General features: G+C 44.8%; 1 pseudogene; it reads right to left on the bottom strand.

Annotated features, from left to right (window-relative positions):
- Positions 1 to 6,332: 6,332 nt before the first annotated feature.
- On the bottom strand, positions 6,333 to 11,233 carry LOC113268406 (10 kDa heat shock protein, mitochondrial-like; annotated as a pseudogene).
- Between the last annotated feature and the right edge of the window lie 358 nt (positions 11,234 to 11,591).

The raw sequence follows: 11,591 nt of genomic DNA, 5'->3' as shown, positions 1-11,591 counted from the left end.
GGTTACCGAGGAGCAGGGGGAGGGGCTGCATTGTGTCCTGGGGGAGGGGCTGGCATTGCTCAGGCCCGGGGGTTACCATGGCTACCAAAGCCATTGGTGCATCTGGGCTTAAACTCCTTTTTTACTGAGAGATAAGCATCCCACTCAGCCTATGCCAGCCTTATTACCTTGGGTGGGAATATCTTTCTCTTTTTCATGCTTAATGAATGTTCCTTTGTCTCTGCTTAAAGAGTGGGCCACCTGGCCCACTCCATTGTGATATTGTAACTGAACTAACCTGGGTTTGCTCTTTGGTGAGTTACAGATAGAGATTACAAAGGAAACTTCATTTGCAACCAATAAGAAGATCCTGGGGAATAACTTCCAATGCCTTGAGTGGGGGTGAGTGGGTTTCTTGTGTTTAGGGTTAGGATGAATATTCAGAAAGGGGAGCTTTGTCATTACATGGAGAGGTGGGTATCAGGTTGTGCCTGCGTACTTAGGAAACCTGCCCACACCTGTATAGTATGTTAATGAGGTTTGTGCTCCTTGGGCAGAGACTTTAACATTATCATGAAGCAGAGGTAACTCTCAGGCAAGGGGTAGGGGCAATGGGTATGCTTCAAGAACGGGTATAAACCAGTCGGGGTCTTGGGCCGCTTACAGATTAGGAATGCAGGGCCCTTGCTTACTTTGGAAATAGCACTGGGAATTTTTACCACTGATTCGTTGTCTCTGATATGCTTAGCCTATTTTCTGGCCTGGTAGAGACTGTTATCTTTTGCATTCCCTTTGTTCCCTTAAAATCCTTAACTCCTGAGGCTTTTGTAACTCTGACACCTCCTAGGAAGTTCTGCAAGCAGTGTGTTTGGACAGATAGAGCTGGTAAGGCGTCGTAGGTCACGGAAAATAGCTGTGGGCCTAAAATGACTTCTCTTGAGTCTGAAAGCTGTGTCTGGTCTTTCTTTTTCTGGAGACTCCTAACTGCTTTCAATATCTATCCTCTGTGGGGAGGGGACAGGGTCTTTGAACTGTGCACGAGAGGGGTGTGCACCGGCAGAGGGGTGTGCACAGGCAGATTGCCCTGTGCTGGCCCCTGGGGAGAGAGCTTTTGGCCACGGGGAACTGATGCCCACTGTGGTACATGATCTTGTGCCGTCTCTTCCCTTTGTGAACAAAGCTCTGTTCCGTCCGGTGCTTGACTGCCTTGTGTTCTTCTCGGTGACTCCGTTACCAGGATGCAGTGGGCAGAAGATTTCAAGTCCTCCCTGGGACTGGTAATCACAGGGATTACCTGCTGGACGACCTGAGACTGAACTGCAAGAGTGTGAGTGATTTATCTGAGGTAAACTTGCTGGTATGGCCTGAAGGTTTGTGTCCCCACCCCCCATTCATATGTTGAAATCCTAATCTCCAGTATGATAGTGTTTGGAGGTTGGACCCTTAGAAGATAATTAGGTTTGGATAATGTGGGGGGGGGGGAGGGGGCTTGGATTTGTGCTTTTAGAGGAAAAGAGGGTCAAGAGGCCCCTCTACCCAACTCTCCACTCTGTGAGAATATCAGGAAGGTCAGGAAGAGCGCCCTCAGCAAGAGCTCAATCTGCTGGTACCTTGATCTTGGACTTTCTGCTCTGCTCCCTTCTGTTCTGATGTCTGGAGTGTGTGTGTGTGTCCGTGTGTGTGTACTGATAAAAATAAAATCATATGCTATTTTTTATGGATGATGCATTAGAGCCCCTGATTTATTTAATTCAATCAGGCCCAAAGGAAAATAAGTGGGACACAGAGACTTGAGGCTCTTCCTACTAACAAAGGACTGAAGGAATTTTCTATGGCATTTATAGATACCAGGTTGAATATATTTTCCCATGACAACCAATTAATATGTGGGAGATAAATGGTTACATTCCACAGGAGATACTGTTAAAGTTTTGAAGTCTTGATATCTTAAGGGGACTTATTACAAAGAATTTAGCAAGGACATTTTTCTTTTGGTTACAAAATACTAAGTAGCATGGTTACAAGATATGTAACAGGTATAAATGGACCCCAGGGCCTACTTCCAACATGTGGCTTAGGATCCCTATCCTTGTGAATGTTCCCAGCCTTTATTTTGTCTAAAAAGTTCTAATGGTTACATGACCAGCATCTTGTCTCATGTAACAACTACCACTGATGTTAGCAACTGTTTGTAAAATGGTCCAGAGATCCAAGGGAGTTGCAGGAATTCAGAAAGTTTTTGTCCTCATTATTTGTTTACGTTGTTTTTGTAACCTTGACCATGTCAACTAATTCCCCACTCTTATCTAAAAACCAGAACTCGTGCTTCACAGGGTTTGGGGGAAGACTTCATGATCACAGATTACATTGAAAAATGAAGTTTTAGATAAACGATGAAGCCTGTACGTATGGTTGTTTATTCCAGAGCTCGATCGTATATGGGCATTCATCGCAGTATGATTTTATAGTTTTCTGCAGGCCCCATTTTTCTTTCATTCTGAACAAAGCTTCAGGCTGGGTTTCTAAAATCCTTATCTCCTCAAATTAAAGATGTTGTAGAGTGTATGCTCGTGTGCTGAGTCACTTTGAAGGTTAGAAAGGTATGTATTCTGAGTACTGATTTAATAAGAGATATTCCTCTAGTCTATAAATGCAGCTCCTCAAATGTCCAGTTTCTCACCACAGGAGCATGAATCTCCCGTTAATTTGTTCTTTTGTCAAAATCTTCCCTAGCTCTTCAGTATCGTAGGGGCCAAAACAGTTAAGCTGCTGTCGGCAATCTGACTTGTTGTCCCCAAATACTCTTGAGCTTGTCTTATTATTTCTCCCCAGTTTTGACTGCTCCAGTCAGACCAACTTACTCACTGCTCTGTACATGTCACCCCGTCTCCCCTTTTTGTAATGTTTCCTGTTCTCCTTTCCTACCTGCGGCCTTCCCATCCTGTGAAGGCAGCTCAGGGCTGCCCTGACCTCACCCTCACCCCCCCAGGGTGACTTCTCCCTGAGTCCCTACTCTTTTCTTTCATCCATTCTCCTCCCATCTTTGTCTTGTCTCAAGGATGGGTTGGAAGATCCACTATGGGTGCAACTCTATTTTATATTTCTTTGCATCTCCTCCATTTGTAACTATGGCAAACCTATATATGATTTGTTGGTGGGTGTTGTGGATAGACTGCTTGATTCCATCCTCTGGTATTGGAAATAATGTTTAATATTTACCTAGTGGGACTATTTCAGACACGTCATATAAGATTACCAAAGGATGACCAAAAGATAAAACAGATTAGCCTTTTAAATGGCTATCTCTGGTGAAATTAATGTGTAAACTTAAATTTTGAAATGGTCAATATAAAAAAGGCCAAAAGTTGCATATATTTATTAGTAGCATGAATTTCTTCTTTAGTATAAATGTGTTTAAGCAGATAAGAAATGAAAAATTGCTAACACAATGCAATTTTTAGTGCAATTAGAAAGTAGAAACTGTAGCCCTAAAAGGATCTAGTTCTATTTTGGCAGGGAATTGTAGGCTTAAATCTGAACTTCCCTTAAGCTATTTGCTTATGTATGCAAGTATTTCTTCACGAATTTACCATTTCTTAAATATGTTATTTCGTTCACTCAATAGTTTTGCATTCAGTGAAGACTAAAACAGACCACAACAACTCAACAAATTAATAAAATGATGACTCTACAGAAAATAAGCAGGAGACTGAGATATCATAAGTCAGGCACAGCGTGTTCCAGAAGAAGGGCCCGAAGGTAAGCACAAAGCCTGGGAGATATTAGAGCTTCAGGAATGGAAATGAGACCAGTGTGACGGTCACTGTGGGGGGCAGTAGGGGGGAAGCAAAAATGAAAAGAGGTGTTGTTAAGGAGGGTGCCAGAGGCCAGATCAAGCAAGGGTTAATAGGTCACAAGAGAAGTTTGGGTTTTATTTAACAGGTGATGGGAAACTTTTGAAAAGTCTGAGAGAGAGCCATGATATGATCCGATTAATTTTCAATAGGATCTCTCAGCCTATTGTGGGAAGAATAAATTGGAGGGTGGAGGGGTCAAGAGCAGAAGGAAAATGGCCAGTCAAGAGGGTGGTGCCTTGGTGGCTCAGGCCAGGGGGTCAGCATTGGAGATGGTGAGGGCCGTATGCTTTTGAGATAAATTTGGAGATGGAACCTACAGAAGTTCGTAATGGATGAGAAGTAGACGGCGAGGTGAGGGATGACTCAAGGGTGGAGCGCGTGATTCTTCATCTACACGCATTCTTTCTCCCTAGGTTATTTTTGCTTCTACTAAAAACAAAGTCTTTCAGATCTTAAGGAAAAACAACAAAAGCAATGTAGAAAAAAATACTTTCATGGCTTTAAAAAATATTGTGAATTTCTTGCTTAGCATTCTGAGTGCTTGGTCTTACAGTGGCTTTTGGCCAAAGGCAATAAAACTGTAACATGCACATTGGGTGCCTAGCTGGCCAGATTGTGGCATCATTTAGAAAAGTATATTGAAAAATGTTTCTGTCTCTTGAACCACTTCCGATTGTAATATAAGTTCTCCCAATCCAACTAATTTTATATGCACAGAAAGTGGTACAACTCCACGGGAAATATAAATTTTTCATTGACTAGCAGCCTGTAACTGCTTTAAGTGTAATTACACATTTTTCATTTAAGATCAATTTCACAAAATCGTTTTTATGACCTAAGGCTGCCTTCTTAATAATTGGGTGCAGCTAATTTATTAGGGTTTGCATGTGTTGGTATTGGTGTCATTCTTGCCTGAATTTAATAGAAACAGGCTCTGTGTGGATGTTGAAAAGACTCTCTGGTTTCATATTTATTTCCCTTATGCTGATCCAGTGAACCTTCTTTTGTTTCTCAGCATATACAGTTCTGTAGAAAGCCCACGATAACCTGTTCTTAAAACAGCTCAGTAGACAAATGAGGATATTTTCCATTTAATGCTAGGGAAGATGCCCCCTCAGAACATAATTAAATCTGATCTTTCTCACTTGAAGCAGCATGAATAATTCATGGAGTTTAGGCATAATCAGGTTCTAGGCTTTGGGAAATTTTTAGTTTATGTGCAAAGGTTAATTTTTTTTTTCATTAAAGGAAAATATCCTACGGAGCTCTCTCTTAAGCCACGATTCAAGCGCTGTGGAGATTCCAGTAAAGGAGTGTGTTGGCAGGGCTGTGTCACTGTATGCAGAGGGAAGTGGACTCGTGTACACACATAACTCAGGATACTTATTTTAACCTGCATCTCCTCTCTTACATAAATATGAGCGTGAGACCTGACTTCACTGAGTGGGAGGAGTCTAGAATTAAGGGATGCGTTCCTAAACTCTGGGCTCTTTGCCATGTGGATCATTAGGAGGAAGTTGGCCCTTGGGATTTTGTCCTCTGGCTATGTTCTGAGTCAGGAGTCCTAGGGAAGTAGCCAGAAGGGTTGCCCAAGGAAGCTCTGTGTGGACTCAGACCCCATCATTTCCATTCCCTTCAGCTGGAACGGTCTGGAATTTTTAATCTTTCTTCCTTTTTTTTCTTCCTTCCTTCCTTTCTTTTCTTTCTTTTTTAAGATTATTTATTTGACAGAGAGATAGAGAGAGAGGACAAGAAGGGGGAGTGGTAGGCAGAAGGAGGGAGAGTGGCAGGCAGAGGGAGTGGGAGAAGCAGGCTCTCTGCCAAGCAGGGAGCATGATGCGGGGCTTGATCCCAGGACCACGGGATCATGACCCAAGCCGAAGGCAGACGCCCAACCAACTAAGCCACCCAGGTGCCCCTTTATTCTTCTTTCTATGAAAAATGTAGGTCTTCCCCTTTTCTCAAGCATGCCAACAGGGCATCATGCTAAGGATGAAAATGATGGTACATGGTTACTGCATTCAAAAGGTTCTTGCAGTGGTACTAGGAGATAAGAAGAATACACATGAGAAGCTGACCTGCAGCAGGAGGACAGTCTGTAATGAGTGGCACCCATAGTAAAGCCGGTGCTCCTGGGAGGAAAAGATCACTGCACTGGTTTGAGTGCTAGGAAAGGCCTTTTGGCAAGGGCCCTTGGGGTAGATTTTGAGTGATTTAGGGAATTTTGATGAATGGCAAGAAAAGGGCATCATAAGAGGTTTGTTATGGGAAAGGACTCAGCTTGTTAGGTAATAGTGGGGGTGAGCACGGGAGGTTTGTATCAGGCCGGTTAGTTTGGGGCCAGGTTCTGAAGGCCTTCAGCACTGGAGTGAGGCGTTTGGGTAGAAGGCAATGGGGAACCTTTGAAGGCTCCTGGGTAGGGAGAATGCATAATCCAACTAGCATTTTATTTTATTTTATTTTATTTTTTTTATTTTTATTTTTATTTTTTTAGTTTGGATACCATTAGTTTATTATAAAAGAGACATGAAAATTATTTACATGATGAAAGATTTCACAACTTCACTGGAATGGGCAGTTTCACTTCATGCCATTTTAATGATTTCAGTCCACATACTTTCCGAGAATGTCACCATCTCTAAATAAGAAATAATCCTTGTCATCTAGAACTACTTTGGTGCCTCCATATTCTGGTAGAAGAACTTTATCTCCAACTTTCACACTAACTGGTTGAATCTCTCCACCCTTTCCTTTAGAGCCCGATCCAACAGCTACTACTGTTGCTTGCAACACTTTTCCTTGAGATTTTTCTGGAAGCATAATACCTCCTTTGGTTAGTTTCAGCAGCACTCCTTTCAACTAAAACTCGGTCAAAGAGGGGAAGAAACTTTCTAAACGCCTGCCCTGCCAAGACTCCGGCCGCCGCAGTTCGTACTCAGCTCTGGCTCCAACTAGCATTTTAAAAGCAGGGTTAGTAGCAGAGTTTAAATTTAGCTGGTGAAGGAAGAACTGCAGGTAAGGATCTAAGATTGCCGGCCACCGCACTTATCCATAGGTGAGTTAGATGACTGCACGTAGGGAGAGTTGATGGTCTTTTCTCCTTATGAATTCTGGTCATGTACCCTGATCTCTGAACCTTTGAAACGAGGAGCCAGTGAGAACAGCAGGTGCATGATCCTGGCCGCGTTTCTCCTGAGATATGAGCGGCAGGATAGCATTTTTGGCAAAGATGTGGACGATATTATTTTAGACTTGAGCCTAATTGCCCTGCAACTCCGTGCTTACTGCCACGGTGTGATGGAACTGGCCTCATGGGGCCTATCATCCAATGAGCCCTCCTCATTTTTGACCAGTCCACGTACCCACAGGATGGCTTGGAGATCCTTAGACACTGGACGTTTGGGGGTTTGTCCTGTGGCTCCCAGGGCGCATAGGAAAGCTGGGAAAACAGCACAGATGTTGAAAATGGCAGGGGCTGCTGATCAGAGGACTGTGAACTTCCTGAGGGCATGAATTCATTCGCTGTGCACATCCATAGTATATATACAGTAGTGAATACTCACGCACTCATTGTATAGCGTCTGGCACATAGGAAGTGCTTTAAAACATTCGTTGAATGGATAAATGAATCTTGTTGAATACCCTGCAGATCCTCGGGACCTCTCAGCTGCCTCACTGGGTGAGATAGCTGTATGTATGTATGTATGTAAGCATCTACCTACTCACCTGTCTATCCAGACAGAGATGGAGATAGACCAAGGCCAAGAGCCATCAGACTATGTCCTCAATGGAAATTAAAGGGCATAGAGCAAGTGAATGAGGGTCCTGACAGTCATAGCAGGGAGAGAGGGCCACACCGGGCTTACTTCTTCCATCTAGTCTGGGACTTTTGGATCATTGGCTGAGAGATGAGACACATAATATCTTTGAACAGTCCGTTTACAATATCAGGTTTCCCTCCATGCTTTGTGGGTAGAGCGCTAGCTGTGTGGCCTGCTGACCCATCCAGGAGCATATATTTACCATGTTTGTGGACCAGGCAGAGAATGGTGTGACCTCCACCCAAGGCAAAGACCATGCTTGAAATAATAGAGCTGAGGCTGGTGGCTCAGGTTTGCGACTTAACTGTGGCGAGCCTCGTTTGCTAAGGAGCCTGGACTGTCTCCGTAGGTAACAAGGAGGGGGCTGTTACAAAATTTCAAAGCAGGGGAACTCCACTACTCCAGTGTATGTTTTAGAAACATAACACAGTTGGAGTATAGATAGAATCGGGAAGGAAGAAAATGAAAAGCAGAGAAACCAGTAAGAATGCCATTCCTCTGCCCCAGTGAGCAAGATTTTTCTATCTATTGTCATGTTTGTGGGGATGCAGTTTGGCCCCTGATGCAGCTGAATATGCAAAAATGATAGAATTCTTCTGTATTTCCGTCATAGTTTAGTAAGTTATGTGGTTAATTATGCCTGTCACTGAATCAACAAATTAAAATTCTGGGATTTTGCCATCTGGCAGAATTATATCTCCTTATATTTTGTTCTTTGCCAAAAAGCGTGCTTTTGGCTATCTTATTTTTCTTTTTGTGGCAGTTGAGTTGGAATCACTTAAGAATATAGAAGAACATTATTTATTGAGAAGCACTAATGAGATGGGGCACCCAGTGCCTTGAAGGAATTGGTTTATCTATCAGAGCATGGAAATCACACCCAAGGAGGAAGTTAGAATTGGGCTCACCTTCAGAGGGCCACAAACACACGGGTCCTCGAGTTTTGGTCAGATGCAGCGTGAGAACTGTTATTTACTTAGCCTGTTAAAAAGAGATTCCCTTTTCCTCCCCATCACAGTTCCTGGCATTGCCTGGTTACAGCGTGAGATTAGTCGGGGCTAGGTGTGTGGAGCAGCATTTGAAACGTGAGTTTGGATGGAAGAATCTGAGAATTGTGTTCTTAGTAAAAAGAAGGGGAAGTCACCATGTCTCCCTCGTGTTTGTTTTCCCTCCATGAATCTCTGGTGACACAGCATGGTGAGTAAGACATGGAAGTTTCTAGTCCTTGGCTGAGGGATCATATCAGCCTTAGATTACTGCTAAGTTGGAGATCCTATCTGTAAGAGGAAGCTTACTGTCTTCAATCGAGGCCAGGGGTCAGCATACTTTTCCTGTGAAGGCAGGTGGTAAATATTTTAGCCTTATGGTCTAACGGGCCACGTGGTCTCCGTCACAACTACTCAGCTCTGCTGTTGTGGTGAGGACAGCCGGTACACGCAATACTCAAGCCAATGAATGTGGCTCTGCCCCAGTAACACTTTATTTACAGAATAAATGGTGGTGGCAAGATTTGGCCTATGAGCTGGTCTCTGCAATGACTAATTTTAGAGAGGTGGCTTGAGGTGGGGATGACTGCGTTGTTAGACTATCACGCTACATTTCCCTCCTAGTTTTTCACCATGTTTGCCCGTACGTGCCTTCCCACGAATACAACAGAAAACTGTAGCACCCTCCAAACTCTGCCACTTGTTTTATTTAAGAACTCCATGTCATGTTCAAGGTGAATAAAGGAAGTAGCAAACGTCCTTATGGATATGCTGGCAAAAGCATTTCTTGATATATAGCGTTGATAAACACTAGCCACGGGGCACGGGATGGTCACGTAGAAAGGGCTATTTCACATTCAAGTGAGAAATTTGCATTTTTTATTTTTCTCATGTGCCCAAGAGAAGACTGGTTCTTTTCTGCATGGTTGTGAACACTTGAGTTTCTCTCTCTTCATGTGCCACTGACTTTCCGGCTCTGGTTTTCTCATTGCCCAGGGGTTACGGATGCTGCACTTGGAACCGTTACATGTAAGGCTGCCTTTCTGGGTTGTTTTTTTTTTCCCCCAATGTTTAGAAAACCCATCGCCTTACACCCCCCTTATGTACCTGTTCCTGTTTTCTCAGTCTCACCTGTCTCTTGCTCCAGCGTGTGGGGCTCTGATGTTGTCCCTCACGTACAACCTGACAGCACCCCGCTGCCCTCCAGGACTTTCTAGTTGAACATTGCAGTGGGCACCCATGCTGACTTCTTCAGAACCCACAAATAGTGAACTTTTAACACACGGGCATGGGGCCAGTGGATACATGCTCTACCTTTTCCCCCGATGTGGGATGATACTGAAATGGTACTTACACAGCTTCTCAGAGGTGTAGTCCTGCAAATCAAGCAGTCAATCACCCTTGGTGGTGGCCAGTGGGATGATGCATATTGGCGGCTTGGTTGGTCTGTGCACCTTTCGGCTTACTCCTCACCCCTGCTCCCTTGAACCCTCCCCTGTAATTAAATACTAGTTTACAAGTCCTCTAGCTCAGGCTCTACTTTCTGGGGAACCCAGACTAAGTCTCCGGTCTAGGAAGAAATAGCTTACGTGCCAAAGGAATTCTGGACCTTAGAGAACACGTGCAGGAGGGATCTTGTGAATGTTCCGTGGGGGAGGAATGTGCAGAATATAAGCCAGAGGGAAGCAGCCCTTTCAGCTGGGTGACAAAGTAGCCTGATGGCACTAAGGATCCCATTGTTTGTGGTACGGGAGGTGGTGATCACCCTGACATGCAACGATACTGTGATTATTCAGGCTTTCTCTCACCTTCTGTGCAGGTGGAGGGGGAAGCTCTGGGCCATGGGGAACTATGTCAATTGAGTAATATGGGGCATGACAGTGATGAGGATGGTAGATAGAGTGCTATGGCTTCTATTAACTGCATCGTAAGCCTTAAAAAAATGAAAAAACGACAACAGTAGTCTAGTGCAATCAATGTCCAACTCACGACATGCTTTGTAATGAGAAGGTCTCTATGACAGCTCTGAAGGAGACTGTCGTCTGCTCTAGCTTTGGGGAAGGCATGTGGAATTGTAAGGATATAGTTGTAGGGGAGGCAGAGCTGCCAGCGAGGCTGAATGAAGAGGCTTGGCAGGTCTCTTGTGTCAGAGTCAAGGCCCTGATAGGGAACTAGTGGGCCCCTGAAGCTTGGGATGGGGACATTGGGGGATGCACCCAAGAACAGTAAATCCCCAGATTCCCCCGGAGCCTCCCTGGTTAACAGTGGTAGCCCCCAGCAGGCTGCGCGATGACCTTGGCTGAGGCACCTCCTTGAAAGCGGATGCTCCTTCTCAGGATCTGTCCCTTCTACTGCTTGTTACTTTCAAGCTGGTTCAATAAAGTCAGGTCCCGGCACAACCTAAAGGGGCGAAGAAGTAGCTCAGATGCCACAGGTGTCGCCAGTGCTAGAGGAAGCCACATAGGAGGAGACCCTGGAGGTGTGTGATGGGGGAGGCTGCCCGGGGAGAATGTATTTACATGGGGCACTCACCTGTGACTCTGAACTCAGTGTGCTGGCAGTAACTTCTGGAATCTGCACGTAAAGCCATGGGAACTGCCTTTGCTTCATTTCTCCTCGTGTCTCCTCCTTACTACATTACTGATGCCTGCAGGGCCCATTTTGCTGCCTGATGGTCTCACATCTTAGGAGTTTGCCCAGAATGCAAAGTAACTTCTGGCTGCGATTTCGTTCTGCCTTTTTTCCCCTGAGTCCACGGGAGGGAAGAGTGGTGTAGCTCTGTCCTGCATTCTTTAACACATCCTCATCTCAGCCCTGGTGAGGCTGCCTCCCTTCTCTGTGAACAGCCTTGGCCAGCAGCCCTGGAAGGCTTTGAGCATGGAATCATACCAAGCAGAATGTGGCACTGTCACAGAGGCTCAGGACTTCCGGCTGGCTCTGTGGCATCT

This window comes from Ursus arctos, unplaced genomic scaffold (genome assembly GCF_023065955.2).
Source record: "Ursus arctos isolate Adak ecotype North America unplaced genomic scaffold, UrsArc2.0 scaffold_8, whole genome shotgun sequence".
NCBI classification, from domain to species: domain Eukaryota; kingdom Metazoa; phylum Chordata; class Mammalia; order Carnivora; family Ursidae; genus Ursus; species Ursus arctos.
This window is presented reverse-complemented; position numbering and strand designations above follow the sequence as displayed.